Here is an 18,575-nt window from a genome sequence, read left to right as displayed (position 1 = left end):
TGGCTCAAGCCTGTAATCCCAGCACTTTGGGAGGCCGAGACGGGCGGATCACGAGGTCAGGAGATTGAGACCATCCTGGCTAACACGGTGAAACCCCGTCTCTACTAAAAAATACAAAAAACTAGCCGGGCGAGGTGGCGGGCGCCTGTAGTCCCAGCTACTTGGGAGGCTGAGGCAGGAGAATGGCGTAAACCCGGGAGGTGGAGCTTGCAGTGAGCTGAGATCCGGCCACTGCACTCCAGCCTGGGTGACAGAGCGAGACTCCGTCTCAAAAAAAAAAAAAAAAAAAATACATCAAAGAAATATATTTTGGGGCAAAATGTGTTGATTTCTTTCAGGGCCTGCTATTTGTCACATGATGCTATACTAGAGCCTGTTCCAGGGCGCTCTCTCCTGGCTTTTAGTGTTGCTGGCCATCCTTGGTGTTCCCGGTCCTGTACAAACATCACTTGAGACTCTGCCTCCATCTTCACATGACCATCTTCCCTGCATGTTTCTGTTTCTGGGTCTCTTCTCCTGTTCATATAAGGACACCAGACATGTTGGATTAGGGCCCACCCTAATGACCTCATCTTAACTTTATTATATCTAAAATGGCTGTTTTCAAATAAATTCACCTTCACAGGGACCAGGGTTTAGGATTTGCAAGTATCTTTTTGGGAGAACATAATTCAGCTTAGCAGTTGTAGTGTATAATATTGTTTAAACATTGTTGGATTCCGTTTTCTAATCGTTTGTTGAGAATTTTTATATCTGTGCTCATGAGAGACACTGGTCTGTAGTTTTCCTTTCTGATAATGTCTTCATCTGGTTTTGGTATTAGGTTGACAGTAGCCACAGAGAATGTGTTAGGAGGTGAGCCCTCTGCTCCTGTTTTCTGGAAGAGATTGTGGAAAATTCCTATAATTCCTCCCTTAAATATTTGGTGGAATTCAGCAGTGAAGCCATCTGGGCTTGGTGGTTTCTGTTTGGGGAACTTATGAACTTTTCATTTATTTAATAGGCCTTCATCTATGATAGATACAGGCCTATTAAAATTTTCCTCCTTGTGGCCGGGCGCGGTGGCTCACGCCTGTAATCCCAACTCTTTGGGAGGCAGAGGCGGGCAGGTCATGAGGTCAGGAGATCGAGATCATCCTGGCTAACACAGTGAAACCCTGTCTCTACTAAAAATACAAAAAAAATAGCCGGGTGCAGTGGCGGGCCCCTGTAGTCCCAGCTACTTGGGAGGTTGAGGCAGGAGAATGGCGTGAACCCCAGAGGCAGAGCTTGCAGTGAGCCGAGATCGCACTGCTGCACTCCAGCCTGGGCGACAGAGCGAGACTCTGTCTCAAAAAAAAAAAAAAAAAAAATTATTCATCTTTGTGAGTTTTGGTAGTTTGTGTCTTTCAAAGAATTGATCCATTTCATTAAAGTTATATAATTTGTGGACACATATTTTGTGGACATAGTTTTCATAGCATTTTTTATGATTCTTTCAATATTTATGGGGTCAGTAGTGGTGACTTCTTTTTCATTTCCAATATTAGTAATTTGTGTTTTCTCTCTTTTTTACTTGATTAGCCTGGCTAGACATTTATCAGTTTTATTGGCTTTTTTGAAAAAGGTTATGAAAAACCAGGTTATGATCCCATAATTTTCTCTTTTTTTCTGTGTCCAATTTTATTGATTTCTGATTTAATTTTTATTATATCTGTTATTCTGCTTGCTTTAGGCTTAAATTGTTATCTTTCTACAGTTTCCAGGGATGGAAACTCAGGTTACTGAATTTAGATATTTCTTCCTGTATAACAAATGCATACATCATCTATCAATAGCCATATCCAGGCACTGCTTTTGTTGCATCCCACAAATTTCATGAGTTGTATTTTCATTTTCATTTACTTCAGAATATTAATTTTTATTTATCTTGAGAATTCTTTGACCTGTGTGCCATTTTAAGGTGTGCTGTTTAATTTCCAGATACTTGGGGATTTTCCAGCTGTCTTATTGCTGTTAGTTTCTAATTTTATTTCATTGCGGTCTGAAAGATGCTTTGTATTTTTGTTTTTTACGTTTGTTAATGTATGGTTTATGGCCCAGTGTGTGTTCTAATTTTGTGAGTGTTCCATGAGAGCTTAAGAAGAATATGTAATGTATCCTGCTGCTATTATAATTAAGTTAGCTACTCTCACTTTCTTTTGATTAGTGTTGGCATAGTACATCATTCTCTATTACTTGACTTTCAACCTATCTAAATCTTTGTTTTTTTAATGAGTTACTTACAGATAACATATAATTGGATCTTGTTTTTTTATCCTCACTGGCCATCTTTCTTCTAATTGGCATATTTAGACCATTCACATTCAACATGATCATTCATATAGTTGGATTAATATATATCACATTTGTATCTGTTTCCATTCATTAATTCCACTTTTCTTTGTTTCTTCTCGTCACCACAGATACCTCTTTTTACTGTCTTCTCTGGTTTTAATGAAGTATTTTATACAATTCCAATTTAGCTCCTCCATTAGGCTATCACTAGGGTATCAAAACAATATGTTTATATTTTTTAAAATTTTAGGTTGTCCTAGAGCTCACAATATACAATTTTAACTAATATAAGTTGAACTTTGAATACACTATATTGCTTCATGTGAAGCATATGTACCTTAAACAGAGCATTTTCAATTCATATCTATATCAGTGTTCCCAATCTGTATCAGTAAGGATAACAGTCAACTTGATCTAACTGGAATAACCCATCTAATGTGTAGGATACGCATTATTCTCAAACTCTCATGGAACAGTCATCAAATTAGACCACATTCTAGGCCATAAAACACACATTAACAAATGTAAAAAATAAAAACACGAAAGATCTTTCAGACCACAGTGGAATAAAATTAGAAGTCAACAACAGTAAAATAGCTTTCCCCAAATATCTGAAAATTAAACAGCGTACTTTTAAACAGCACATGGATCAAAGAAGAATTATCAAGATAAATGAAAATTAATATTTTGAACTAAATGAAAATACCACTTATCAAAATTTGTGAGATGCAGGAAATGCAAACCTTAGAGGACTATTAATAGCATTAAAATGTACATATTATAAAGAAAGACGTATCTAATTTCAACAACCTAAGATTCCATTTCAGGAAACCAAAAAGAGAACAATTTAAGTCTAAAACAAGCAGAATAACAAAAGTAATAAAAACTAGATCTGAATTAATGAAATATACAATGGAAAAAAGTAGAGAAAATCACTGAAACCAAAAGCTTTTTAAGATATCAATAAAATTGGCACAAACTTCAAACCAAACTGCACCAAAAAAAAAAAGAGAAGACACAAATTACTAATATCAGAAATGAAGAAGGAATCATCATTACTGATTCTTTGGACATTAAAAGAATACTAAAGGAATACCATGACTACTCTGTCTGCAAATTTGATAACTAGACAAAATGAACCAATTCCTTGAAATATGGAAACTATCAAAAATCACAGGAAAAGAAAAAGATTATCTGAATTGCCATGTCTACATGTATGTAATAAAGAAGTTGAATGAATAATTAATGACTTCAACAGCAACAAAAAAACGCACTACTTTCAGATAATTTCACTGGTGAGTTCTACCAAACATTTAAGGAAGGAAAAATTAATATTAATTCTCCATAATCTTTTCCAACAAAGAGAAGTAGAGAACACTTTTTTATCTCAATCTACACTCCTAGCATTACTCTGACACCAAAGGAGACAAGGAAAACTACAAACCAGTATCTCTTACGAACACACACACAAAACTCCTCAACAAAATACCAAGTCAGATCCAACTGTATAAAAAATAAATTAAAAACTGCTACCCAGATATCCAAGGCTGTTTCAATACTTCAAAATTACTCTAATCACCATATCAACAGGCTAAAGAAAAAAAATTAGATGATTATATCAAAGGATCTAGTAAAAGCATTTATCAAATCCTACATCCATTCATGAAAAAATTCTTAGCAAACTAGGAATAGAGATGCTGTTTCTCAACTTGATAAAGTTCATCTATAAGCAAACTTTTAGCTACAAGGAAACATCACTTAATGGCGAGAAGCTGGTCACTTTCCCACTAAGATCACAAACAAGGTAAGGATGTCCCTGCTCACCACATCCACCCAACATTGCACTGGAATTCCTAGCACACGCAACAATACAAGAAGAAGAAATGAAAGGCATATATATTGGACAGAAAGAAATAAAAATGAAGAAATAAAGGAGAGTAGTTTTGTTTTACTAACAATGCTGAAACAAACAAAAGTGTATGTGAAAGAAAGTAAACCTAAACACGAGCCTAGCACTTTCTCCCCAAATTAATCCAAAATGGATCATAGACGTAAGTGTAAAATGCAAAACTATAAAATGTCTAGAAGAAAACATAGGAGGAATTCTGTGCGACCCTGTGTGTGATGATGTTTTTAGATGTCACTCCAAAAGCATGATTCATGAAAGAAAAATTAACTTTGGACATTATTTAGATAAAATTTTCTGCCAGCAAAAGGAATTGTTAACAGAATATAAAGACAGTCCGCGGAATGGGAGAAAAATCTTTGCAAAATGCATATCTGATAAAGGACTTATATTCAAGCTATACAAAAAGTTGTTAAAATTTAATAAGAAAACAAGCCAAATTAAAAATGAACAAAAGGCCAGAACAGACAACTCATCAGAAAAGAGATACAGATATCAAATATGCATATGGAAGTGCATATTTGTCAAATGTACATTTCCATATGCATATTTGATACACATAATTGCATAATTCATCATTAGAGAATTAAAAATTAAAACAATAACACACCTATTCGAATGGCTAAAATCCAACAACCTGACAATACCAAATGCTGATGAGCATGCAGAGCAGTAGGAACTCTCACCCACTGATGGTGGGAATGCAACATAGTACCACCACTTTGGAAGATAGTTTGGCAGTTTCTTACAAAGCTGAATGTAGTCTTACCATATGATCAGGCTATCACACTCCTAATGATTTTCACGACTGATTTGAAAACTTTATGTCTACACAAAAACCTACATGTGAATTTTCATAGCAGCTTTATTCATAATCACCAAAAATTAGAAGCAACAAAGATAACCTGCAACAGGTGAATGAATAAGCGAACTTTGGTACATCCATACAATGGAATATTATTCAGTAATAAAAATAAATTAGCTGTCAAGTCACAGAAAGACATGGAGACACCTTAAGTGCATATTGATAAATGAAAGAAGCTAGTCTGAAAGGTGATGTACTATACAGTTGTTATATAGCATATATCAATAATTATTATATAACATGGAAAATGTCAGTTGTTGTCAGGGGTTTGAGGGGAAGGAAAAAAGTTAAAAAGGTGAAGCAAAGGAATTTTTAGGACAATAAATCTATTTTTTAAGTACTATATTCTGTATGATGCTATAATCATGGATACTTGACATTATGCAATTCTCAAAATCCAAAGTACTTTATAGAATAAAAGATAAATGTTAATGTATGCAAAATTTTAAAAAGTCATTTAGGAGGTTGGAGGCTCTCAGGAAAGAATGCAGACTATGACAAAAACATCTAACTGTATTACAAATGTATAAAACAACCTCACTGAAGGGAGTGGAAAGAAAAGGTGCTAACCTAAGTAACCTTGGAAATCAGTGTTGCCTGGAAGACTGAAGGAAAGGACGCTGCACATAAGAACTGTACTCTACTTGATAATGTCGTTTCCCACAGGCATGAGGGTGAACAATTCTTATGCCACTATACATGTATGCTAAAGTTGGACAGTTAGGATAATGGATGGCAGATGGTAGGTGCCAGGTTTCTCACTGGGTGGGATAAGCAAGGGAAGGAAGCTAGAATAATCTACATAGTAATAGATTTGGAAACATCAAATGAAGTCATGATTACTTAAATAAATATTTATAAATATATGTATATACATGGGCTAGTATACACACATATATTTCCTCACTGTGTCAGCAGAGAGAGCCTAAACAAATCAACACCTCAATAGCAACAAACACACCTGGCACCCAGATCTTGATTTCTTTCTTTTTTTTTAATGGAGTCTTGCTCTGTTTCCCAGGCTGGAGTGCAGTGGCATGATCTCGGCTCAGCACAGCCTCCACCTCCCAGGATCAAGTGATTCTTGTGCCTCAGCCTTCTAAGTAGCTGGGATTACAGATGTATGCCACCACACCCGGCTAATTCTTGTATTTTTAGTAGAGATGGGGTTTCACCATGTTGGTCAGGCTGGTCTCGAACACTCGACCTCAGGTCATCTATCCACATCGACCTCCCAAAGTGCTGGAATTACAGGCGTGAGTCATTGTGCCTGGCCCAGATCTTGATTTTTTTTTTTTTTTTTTTTTTGAGACGGAGTCTCGCTGTGTCTCCCAGGCTGGAGTGCAGTGGCGTGATCTCGGCTCACTGCAAGCTCCGCCTCCCGGGTTCATGCCATTCTCCCGCCTCAGCCTCCCGAGTAGCTGAGACTACAGGCGGCCGCCACCACGCCCGGCTAGTGTTTTTTTTGTATTTTTAGTAGAGACGGGGTTTCACCGTGTTAGCCAGGATAGTCTCGATCTCCTGACCTCGTGATCCACCCGCCTCGGCCTCCCAAAGTGCTGGGATTACAGGCTTGAGCCACCGCGCCTGGCCCAGATCTTGATTTCTAAGAAAATTCTCCAATAAAAGGAGCCAAGATTTCTTGGAGAAATGGCTGACTCTAGGACTGGGGCTAGAAATATAAAAGATGAGCCTAGAGCATCTTGTAGTTCCAGAAAGTTAGGAAGTGCCTGACATAAAAACCCACATTGGTGGCAACATGTCAGAGAGACACAGGAGCCAACTGAAACAGCTCCCCAGTGGCCAAGATTGGAATAGAGTAACAAAATAAATAAAACAATATTTAATCATAGTCCAAAGTATAAAATATGTATCCATGAATCCATGCTGATATAAATTAATTATTGAATAAACAAGTTAATGGGGTAGAAGAAACAAAAGTCCTGCATAGAAAAATTCTAAATATTTTATGATGCTACTCTTCCCTCAAGGAAAGGAAGCATAACTTCCCACTCCTTAATTGTGGGGTGCAGATGAAGACTTCCTTCTAAAGAATACAGTATGGAAAGGAGGGAGGGGAAAGAGTCACTTTACAGTGGAGAAAACTCACCACACTACCTCAAGGTCAACATCAACAGGGATAAATGATGTTGATACGATGTCAATAGTATGTACCCTTGATATAAGGTGACAAAAATGGTACTTTACTTCTGTGGTCTTCTCCCCAAAATCCATCATTTCAGTCTTATAATGAAAAAAAGTCACATAAATTCTAATAAAATTATATTCTACAACATACCTCAGCCATTGCTCTGAGAGCCCCCAGCTAAACTGGGGTTTCAGTATCATAGCAGCTAGCAACCCTGCCCTAACAGAAAATGAAGAGGGGCTGGACGTGGGTGTTTATCGTATCCTTTCTTTTCTTTCTTTCTTTTTTTTTTTTTTTTTTGAGATGAAGTTTTGCTCTTTTTGCCTTGCCCAGACTGGAGTGCAGTGGTATGATCTCGGCTCACTGCAACCTCCACCTCCCAGGTTCCCAGGTTCAAGCAATTTTCCTGCCTCAGCTTCCTGAGTAGATGGGATTACAGGCATGCACCGCCACACCTGGCTAATTTTGTATTTTTAGTAGAGACAGGGTTTCTCCATGTTGGTCAGGCTGGTCTTGAACTCCCGATCTCAGGTGATCCACTCACCTCAGCCTCCCAAAGTGTTGGGATTGCAGGTGTGAGCCACCATGACTGGCCTATGGTATCCTTTCATGGGATATTTCTATCACCTGGAAGACAACCTAATACCTAGTGTCTGACCCGTAGCCAGGGAGGTTCCTTGCACTGAAAACTTGTTATACTGGCAGATAGCTTAGTGGCTCTTGTCTGACTCATGTCCAGCTTATGTCTGCCTGATCTTCACTTGTGTCTGCCTGATTATCACTCTGATGCTGGGAGCCTAACCTTGTGTTCTGCCAGCATCGCAGGGGAAACCTGATCTGGGGTATCCCCTGGTTCTTCTGGTGGAAGGTGAAAATTCAGTACACCACCACGATATGTAATATGTTCAAAGCTTTATTACAAATAGATCTTGGACAGGGAGAGCACAGTTAGGAGGGAAGTCCTTCATCCTCCAGCCACTTGAAGTTCATGGACAAATGAAAGGTTCATTTGAAAGAAGCCACAGGAAAGCAGGGAGCCCAGTCTGCTGGGTGTGGGAGATGCCTCTAAGTTCACTTTTGTTTGTTTGTTTTTGGTTTTGAAGATCTTGTTGCATACCAAACTTCTAAGTTCTTCTCTCTAGCCACTGGCTTCAATCTTTTGGATGTTCTACTTCTAATGCCTAGGTAGCAACCATTGCTGTGGCATTCTCATTACACTAGTACTCCTCAAAACTGTCAAGGCCATCAAAAACAAGGAAAGTTTGAGAAACTGTCACAGCCAAGAGAAGCATAAGGAGTCATAACAGCTAAATGTAATGTGAGAGCCTGGATGACCTGCTGGAACCGAAAAAGTGTGTTAATTGAGACATAAATATAAACTAAAAAAAAAATAGATAAAAACTAAACTATCTAAATAAACTATGACATTAGATAATAATAAATATTTGTTCATCAATTGTAATAAATGTACCACATCAATGTAAAATGTTAATGATAAGGAAAACTGGGTGCAGAAGATATAAACAAACAGTTTATATTGGCAGATTTGTGGCTGTTGTTCAATCCGTGTCCAGTTTATGTCTCCCTGAACATCAGTCTGGGAACTATTTGTACTATCTTCTCAATTTTTCTATAAATCTAAAACTATTTTTTAAAAAATAAATTATATATAAAACAAACAAACAAAACAGAAGGAAATACACTATGACCAAGTGCAATTTATTCCAAGTAAGCAATACTGGTTTAAAATTAGAAAGCCAATTAATATAATCCATCACATCAACAGGCTAAAGAAGAAAAGTGACATCATATCAATAGGTGCAGAAAAAGCATTTGACAAAATCCAAAACCCATTCATAATTTAAAATCCTGAGTAATCTAAGAATAGAGGAGAAACTTCCTCAACTTAATAAAGAATATCTACAAAAAAACAAAAACCAACCAACAACTAACATTATATATAATGGTGAGAAACTAGATTTCCTGCTCAGATCAGGAGCAAGAATGTTCCCTGTCAACACTGCTTTTCTACATTGTACTAGAAGTCTTAGCTACTGTGATATGACAAGAAAAAGAAATAAAAAGTATATAGATTGGGAAGAAATAAATAAAATTCTTTATTTGCAGATGACATGATCATTTATGTTAAAAAAAAAAAAAAGGCCAAAAAAAAACCCTCCTAAAACTAACAGGTGATGTAGTGTCCCCACAAAACTTCTTGTTGAACTGTAATTCCCAGTGTTGGGAATTACAACAGTGGGGCCTGATGGGAGGTGATTGGATCATGGGGTAGATCCTTCATGAATGGTTTAGCACCATCCCCCCTGCCTTGGTACTGTATAGTGAGTGGCTTCTCACAAGATCTGGTTGTTTAAAAGTGTGTAGCACACTCCCCTCTTGGTCCTGCACCTGCCATGTGAGATGCCTCCTCCCACTTTGCCTTCTGCCATGAGTAAAAGTTCCCTGAGGTCTCCCCAGAAGCAGATGCCACCATGCTTTCTATACAGCCTGCAGAACTGTGAGCTAATTAAACCTCTTCTTTATAAATTACCCAGTCTCAGGTATTTCTTTATAGCCGTGTGAGAATTGACTAATACAGGTGATTACTGCAAGGTTGCAGGATACAACATTAACATACAAAAGTCAATTGCTCTTCTATATACCAGCAATAGACAAGTGGAATCTGAAATTAAAGACATATTAACATTTACTTTAGCATCCCTCAAAAATGAAATACTTAGGTATAAAGCTAACAAAATATGTATATGACTTATATGATGAAAACTACAAAACTCTCATGAAATAACTTTTTAAAAACAAAATATTGAGAGATATTTCTTGTTCATGGACAGGAAGACTCAATATTATTAAGATGTCAGTTCTTCCCAACTTGATGTACAGATTCCATACAATCCCAATTAAAATCCCAGCAAGTAATTTTGTGGATATTAACAAATAAATTATAAAGTTTATGTGGAGGCCAGGCATGGTGGCTCACACCTGTAATCCCAGCAATTGGGAGGCCAAGGCAGGCAGATCACTTGACGTTAGGAATTCAAGACCAGCCTGGCCAACATGGTGAAACTGCATCTCTACTAAAACACAAAAAAATTAGCCAGGTGTGGTGGTGCACACCTATAATTCCAGATACTCAGGAGGCTGAGGCAGGAGAATTGCTTGAACCTGGGAGGTGGAGGTAGCAGTGAGCTGAGATTGCATCAGTGCACTCCAGCCTGGGTGACAGAGTGAGACTCCATCTCAAAAATAAATAAATAAATAAACAAATAAATAAATAAAGTTTGTGTGGAGAGGCAAAGGACTCAGAGTATTAATACAATATTGAAGGAAAAGAACAAAGCCAGAGGACTGACTCAACTTCAAGACTCACTATGAAGCTATAGTAATCAAGGTAGTGTGGTACTGGTGAACAAATAGACAAAAGATCAATGGAACAGAAGAGAGGCCTGTAATAGACTCACGTAAATATAGTCAATGGATCTCTGACAAAGGGGCAAAGGAAATACAATAACAAAAAGATAATCTCTTCAACAAAGGGTACTGGAACAACTGGATATCCATGTGTAAAAAAAACAATCTAGACACCGACTTTATACCCTTCACAAAAATAAACGTAAAATGGATGACATCCTTAAATGTAAAACACAAAACTATAAACCCTTAGAAACTAACATAGGAGAAAGTCTAGAGGATCTTGGGTTTGGTGATGACTTTTTAGACACAACACCAAAGACACTAGCCATGAAAGAAAGAAAAGGTAAGTTAGGCTTTGTTGAAATTAAATATTTCTGCTCTATAAGAGACACTGTCAAGATAATGGAAATGCAAGCCACAGACTAGGAATGACACGTCTTTGCAAATCTGATAAAGGACTGTCATCCAAAATGCAAAAAGAACTTTTAAAACTCGAAAATAAGAAGACAAATGACCCAATTAAAAAATGGGCCAAAGACCTTAACAGATACCTCAGCACAGAAGATAAACAGACAGTAAATACGCATATGAAAAGATGCTCCACGTCATGTCATCAGGGAAATGAAAATTAAAACAACAACATGCCACTACACACCTATTAGAATGGTCAGAATCCAGAACACTGACAACACCAAACGCTGGTTAGGATGCGGAGCAACAGGAACGCTTATTCACTGCTGGTAGGAATACACAACGACACAGCCACTTTGGAAGACAGCTTGGCACTTTCTTACAAAACTAAATATATTCTTACCACATGATCCAGCAGTCATGTACCTTGGTATTTATACTATTGACCTTAATAAGCAAGACTAAGCAAAAAGAACAAACCTGGGTAGATATTTGCTGGATCAAATGGTAGTTCTACTTTTAGTTCTTTAAAGAATCTCTATACTGTTTTCCATAGTGGTTGACCTAGTTTACATTCCCACCAGCGGTGTAGAAGTGTTCCCTGTTCACCACATCCATGCCAACATCTATTATTTTTGGATTTTTTGTTATGGCCATTCTTGCAGGAGTAAGATGGTATCACATTGAAGAAAAGAAGTCACTATGCGAAAAAGATACTTGCACATGCATGTTTCTAGCAGCACAATTCGCAATTGCAAAAACGTGGAACCAATCCAAATGGCCATCAATTGAGTGGTTAAAGAAACTGTGAGATTATATATCTATATATAAATAATATGGAATATATGGAATAATGGAATACTACTTAGCCATAAAAAGGAATGAATTAATGGCATTCACAGTGACCTGGATAAGATTGGAGACTATTATTCTAAGTGAAGTAACTCAGGAATGGAAAACCAAACATTCTGTGTTCTCACTCGTAAGTTGGAGCTAAGCTATGACGATGCAAAGGCATAAGAATAACTCAAAGGACTTTGGGGACTCAGAGGGAAAGGGTAGGAAGGGGGTGAGAGATAAAAGACTACAAACTGGGTTCAGTGTATACTGCCCAGGTGATGGGTGCACTGAAATCTCACAAATCACCACTAAAGAACTGACTCATGTAACCAAACACCACCTGTTCCCCAATAACCTGTGGAAATAAAAAATTTAAAAAATACTATTGGCATTAAAAAGAAATGAGCTGTCAAGGCATGAAAAGACACGGATAAACATTAAATGCATATTACTAAGTGAAAGAAGTCAATCTGAAAAGGCTATTATGTATTATGTGATTCAAATATATGACATTCTGGAAAAGGCAAAACTATGGAAACAGTAAAGACATCAGTGGTTGCTAAGGGATGGGGAAGGTGGGAGAGGGATGAATAGGTGGAGAATAGAGGATTTTTAGGTAGGATGCTCTATATGATACTGTAATAGTAAATACATGTCATTGTAGATTTGCCAAAACCCATAGAATGTACAACACAGAGTGACCCTTAATGTGAGACATGGGCTTTGGGTGATAATGATGTGTCAATGTAGGTTCATTAATTGTAACAAACATGTCACACTGGTGATAGATGTGGACAATGGGGAGGCTAAGCATGTGTGGGGGCAGGGGGTACAAGGGAAATCGCTGTATCTTCTGCTCAGTTTTTCTGTGAACCTAAAATGGCTCTAAACAATAAAATCTATTAAAAATTAAGTTTATGTTAAAAATCAGAGGGAACAAACAGTAAACAAAAAATAAAATGGCAGGATTAAGCCCTATTATATTAGTACTTATATAAAATGTAAATGGACCAATATACCAATTAAAAGATATTGGCAGAATGGATACAAAAACATGATCCCAATACACGCTGTGTTTCAGAAACTCATTTCAACTGTAATATAAGTAGGCTGAAGGTAAAAGGATGGAGAAAGATAGACCATGAGGACATGAACAAAATCAAGTATACCTGGCTCTATTAATACCGATAGAATCTTCAGCACAAAGAAATTATCAGGGACAATTACTCATGTGCATGTAGCAAACAGAAGAACTGCATCATTATCCTGTCCTCATGGAAAGACTTGTATAATTGTATGAGTTCTCGCCAACCCCCTCCTCTCCAGCTCCCCGGAAAAGCAGAGGAATCTCCCTAGCAGGGACCCTCCCTTGGCCCCTCATGTTCAGTGTGAGCACACACCAGCCCTTCACGCCTATAGCTTCTTCCTTTTTGGAAAACCAATGTTTCAATTGCCTGTTTCAGTTCTTTATCAAGCCATTGCTCTGAAGTGTGTTTTTTGATGTGAAGAAATGTAACTCAGCAGTGCACACTGGCATGAAAACTTCTGTTCCAACTCTTTTATAGCACTCTGCACATTTGCATCTACCACTGGGTAAGCAAAGCCCAGCCCAGAGTCAATGTCTGTTCCTTTCAGGACCTATCTGTAGGCTTCTGGGGCTACAGAATCAATTCTACTTTCCAGCTAAGTGCAGGGCCTCCCCCTTGGCCCCCTCCGCTTCCAGGGAAATCTGCCCGTAGCCATCTGTAGTCTCTGTCTCTATGTCAGCAGACAGTTGCATCTCAGGCCTCAGAGGGTGTGTGGAGGGGGAGAACATGTTTAGATACAGCCCTTCCCTGCACCGCTGCAGCCCCCACACCCACGGTTTCTGTGGGCCCCGGTGGCCACCCCAAGTGAATGCACCAGGACTCCCATTTGCCAGTTCTGATCACCTTCTGATCCTGGAAGGGGATTCTTCTGATGAATATTGTCATGTCCTACTTTAATGCACCCCTGAAATGCCCACCATGATTTTCACGGAGCCCTCTCTTTAATAGACTAGTTTTCCATCGGCTGTCTGCAATAACATGACCAGGTCGCCGGCCACCCCTCACGAGTCAGTAAAAACCCAAACGGGAAAATCACATGCAAGTCAGCCCACTGAGCTGGTTTGATTTCTCCTTCTTCAATCAGACAATCACGTCTGTAATCTCAGCACTTTGGGAGGCAGAGGAGGAAGAATCACTTGAGCTCACGAGTTTGAGACCAACCTGGGCAACATAGCCAGACCCCATCTCTACAAAAAAAAAATTAAAAATTGGCCGGGTATGCTGGCATGTGCCTGTAGTCCCAGATACTAGGGAGGCTGAGGCGGGAGGATTGCTCAGTCCTGGGATTCTGAGGCTGCAATGAGCAGTGATCACACCACTGCACTCCAGCCTGGGTGACAGAGCAGGACCCTGTCTCAAAACACAAACGAATGAAAAAAACAACACAAAATGGAGGGACAGCCTTCCAAATATAATGCTCTCCATTCTGCCTGGACCTGCTGTCCATAAACCAAGCAGCTTCTTGCTGATCAGTTGAAAGCTGTTCACCAATCAGTTGGGTACTGTTTTCATGGTGACAGCGTCTAGCAGCTCCTCAGAGGATTCCAACGTTCAGTCCTTGGGGAAAAGAGGCTCTGCTCATGGGGTGATGAGCTCCTTCTACCTTCCCCCAGGAGCATGTACCTGTACCCATATACATAAATTAAATAAAATTTCCATTTATTCTGGAATTCTTTTGGGCACTGACCTCTCCATGGGAGTGTTTCTCTGGCATTGCTTAAGACATTCTAGGTATTTCAGGTTCTGGGGTTATTTTATGTCCTTCAGTCATAGGGACAGTCTTTTTTTTTTTTTTTTTTTGAGACGGAGTCTCACGCTGTTGCCCAGGCTGGAGTGCAGTGGCGCGATCTCGGCTCACTGCAAGCTCCGCCTCCTGGGTTCATGCCATTCTCCTGCCTCAGCCTCCTGAGTAGCTGGGACTACAGGCGCCCGCCACCGCGCCCGGCTAATTTTTTGTATTTTTAGTAGAGACGGGGTTTCACTGTGGTCTCGATCTCCTGACCTTGTGATCCGCCCACCTCGGCCTCCCAAAGTGCTGGGATTACAGGCTTGAGCCACCGCGCCCGGCCATAGGGACAGTCTTAATCAAAGCCCAGTAACCTGCAAATTGTCTCTCAAACAGAAATTTTCCAGTCCAAAATCATAGTTCTCGCTGCTGGATGGCGCTCACAGGCTTTGCTGTGAGTCCTGGTGTGCCCCACACAGGGCTGGACCATACAGAGAACGTATGCCCACACTCCTGCTTCTAACAGGGCGTTCATTCAAGTTGCAAGATATTTCTGCCCACCAGGTGTTTAATAGTTTCAAATTGATGACCTCTGTGGGCTTGGACAAGGTTATTGGCTCCATTTAGCATGCCCAGCCAATACTGGCTGCAGGTAGATTTACCTGTCGATATGGTGTGGCTGTGTCCCCACCCAAATCTCATCTTGAATTGTAACTCCCACAATTCCCACATGTCATGTCCCCACCCAAATCTCATCTTGAATTGTAACTCCCACAATTCCCACATGTCATGTCCCCACCCAAATCTCATCTTGAATTGTAACTCCCACAATTTCCACATGTCATGTCCCCACCCAAATCTCATCTTGAATTGTAACTCCCACAATTCCCACATGTCATGGGAGGAACCTGGTGGGAGGTGATTGAATTATGAGGGCAGCTCTTTCCATGATAGTGAAAGAGTCTCACAAGATCTGATGGTTTTTAAAATGGGAGTTTCCCTGCACAAGCTCTGTCGTCGCCTGCTACCATTCATGTAAAACATGATTTACTCCTCCTTGCCTTCTGCCATGATTGTGAGGCTTCCCCAGCCATGTGGAAATGCAAGTCCATTAAACCTCTCTTTCTTTTGTAAATTGCCATCTCAGGTATGTCCTCATCAGTAGTGTGAGAACGGACTAATACACCTGTCTTCTGTTTTACATGTGACCTAAGGGAAGCATCTCCCAGCCAGATGTAGTATCTAACCTCATAACACATTCAGGTACAGCAGCTGCAACCATGTCACATAAAATCTGCTCAAACATTCCAATTTTCATCTGAACTTTCACCTTTATCCCATTAGCCTTTGCTTCCTGCACCCTCCCACCCCAGCCATAGCTTCTATGGACACTTCACCGACAGGTTTGGAATCACAGTAGGAGAACAGCCTATTGCTGTGTATTTATATTGAAGCAAAACACCATGGTGACCAGTGTTTGACCCCCACATACCAAGGTGTTCTGCAGTAAGGTCTTTAGACATTGCCTGCAGCAGACAGAACCCTTCATAAAGACGTTTATCTAACCTGCCCAGCGGTCACACCTCTTGGCAAGAATGCCCGAAGATGTGACCAGCTGCACAAGTTCTAACCCACAAGCTTGCTGGATAAAGGATACTTTCTGGATGGACATGGATGGCTCACGCCTGTAATCCCAGAATTTTCAGAGGCCGAGGCAGGCGGATCACTTGAGGTAAGGAGTTTGAGACCAGCCTGGCCAACATGGTGAAACCCCATGTCTACCAAAAATACAAAAATTAGTCAGGTGTGGTGGCACTTGCCTGTAATCCCAGCTACTCAGGAGGCTGAGGCAGAAGAATCACTTGAACCCATAAGACAGAGGTTACAGTGAGCTGAGATTGCACCACTGCACTCCAGCCTGGGTGACAGAGGGAGACTCCATCTCTAAATAAAAAAAAGAGAGAGCGAATGCTTTCCGGAGGGCAAGTGGCTCACAGCCACCCGAGATGTGGCTTCTGTTCATAAGTCCCTATTCTACATTTCTTTCTGAGAAGCTGTATTTGTCAGCCTCTTTATTCAGCGTCTCTTCTCCCTGGGCCTTTGGGGGTAGGTTTGCACTGACATGCTCACCACGGAGCAATCTCAGTGTATGGGGCTCTTGTGTCAAGGAGTCCCAAAAACATTTATTCTCCATCCTCTGAGCATTTTACCCACTCATGGGTGTATGGCATTGGGTCTCCAGCCAGGGGTCAGGCCAAGGGACGCAGACCCTCTCATCAATCAAGCTCTTATCTTGATTGGATTGCAGGAGCATCACTCTAGGCGACTGGAGGCCAACTTGCTCGTGGTCACCTTTGCCTTCTAATGTTTTCTATTCCTCCAAACTGGATGAAAACAGGTTTAGGCCTTCAGTGTTGGGGCAAGCAGGAGCTCCCAGCAGTTCCAATTTCTGATAGTGCTGTCGTAAGAGCTTTGTTTTAACCCCATTAATGTCTGCTGTGCTCTGCCCTTCTTTCTTTCTTTTCTTTCTTTTCTCTTTCTTCTTTCTTTCCTTCTTTTTTTTTTTTGGAATTTTGCTCGTCACCCAGGCTGGAGTGCAATGGTGCGATCTCAGCTCACTGCAACCTCTGCCTCCCGGATTCAAGTGATTCTTGTGCCTCAGCCTCCTGAGTAGCTGGGATTACAGGCTCCCACCACCACACTCGGATAATTTTTGTATTTGTAGTAGAGACAGAGTTTCACCATGTTGGTCAGGCTGGTCACAAACTCCTGACCTGGGATCACAGGCATGAGCCTCTGCACCCAGCCTTATTATTATTTTTTTTAATTAGAGATGAGGTCTTGCTGTGTAACCAGGCTGGTCTCAAACTCCTGGCCTCAAGCAACCCTCCCACCTCAGCCTTCCAAAGTGCTGGGATTACAGGTGTGAGCTACTACACTTAGTCATGTTCTTTCCATTTCTTAAGAACTGTTGAAGGATGTTCATCTGCTAGGATGGGCTCCTTCACTCTCCCAGCTGACTTTCCTCATTCTTTTGCAAAGCAGTCTAAATTTCCCCACAATCTGCTGTTTCAACATAACTTTTTCCTTTGACCCTGCAGCCAGCGACTATATCTCAGACCTCCCAGAACCCTGGATAGGTGCAATGTCAGGATTCACCCCAACATCTTCCATACCTTCCCTTCCCCTCTAACTTTCCCATTGGTTGTGGCCCCAATGCAACCACCTCAGCCTCATTACCCATTGGCTCAGCCTCAGAACCTCTCTCTTGCTTTCATTTCAGCTTTTACAGAAACAATAACTTACAGTGGACCCATATGAAGTGCCACTAGTGATGCTGGAAGTGCTCCCAAGAAGTAGAGAAAAGTCATGACATTACAAGAAAAAAGTTGAATTTCTGGATATATACTGAGGTCTGCAGGTGCGGTTGCACCATTTCAGACAGACGATTCATCTTGTAAACAGATGACAGAAAACTTAATGATATTTATACAGTACAGTACTGTAAATGTATTTTCCCTTCTTTATGATTTTCTTATTAGTAGTTTCTTTTTTCTAGTGTACTTTATTGGAAGAATACAGTTTATAATACCTATAACACACAAAATAAGTGTTAACTGTTGATGTTGTCAGTAAGGCTTCTGGTCAACAGTGAGCTGTTAGTAGTCAATAGCCTACTGTTATAAGTGCCTCAGTGGTAATAGCCTATCATTGTAATTGTCAGAAGTGAGAGTGGTCTTGCGGACTGTTTTCTCTGCCTTTACAGTTTGATAAAACCCTTGAAGCTGAAAGCGGAGTTCACTAGAATGACCCCGACTGACTGAAAAATGTGGTTTGGAAAA

This window comes from Macaca nemestrina, chromosome 11, assembly GCF_043159975.1.
Source record: "Macaca nemestrina isolate mMacNem1 chromosome 11, mMacNem.hap1, whole genome shotgun sequence".
In the NCBI taxonomy this organism is placed as follows: Eukaryota; Metazoa; Chordata; class Mammalia; order Primates; family Cercopithecidae; genus Macaca; species Macaca nemestrina.
This window is presented reverse-complemented; position numbering follows the sequence as displayed.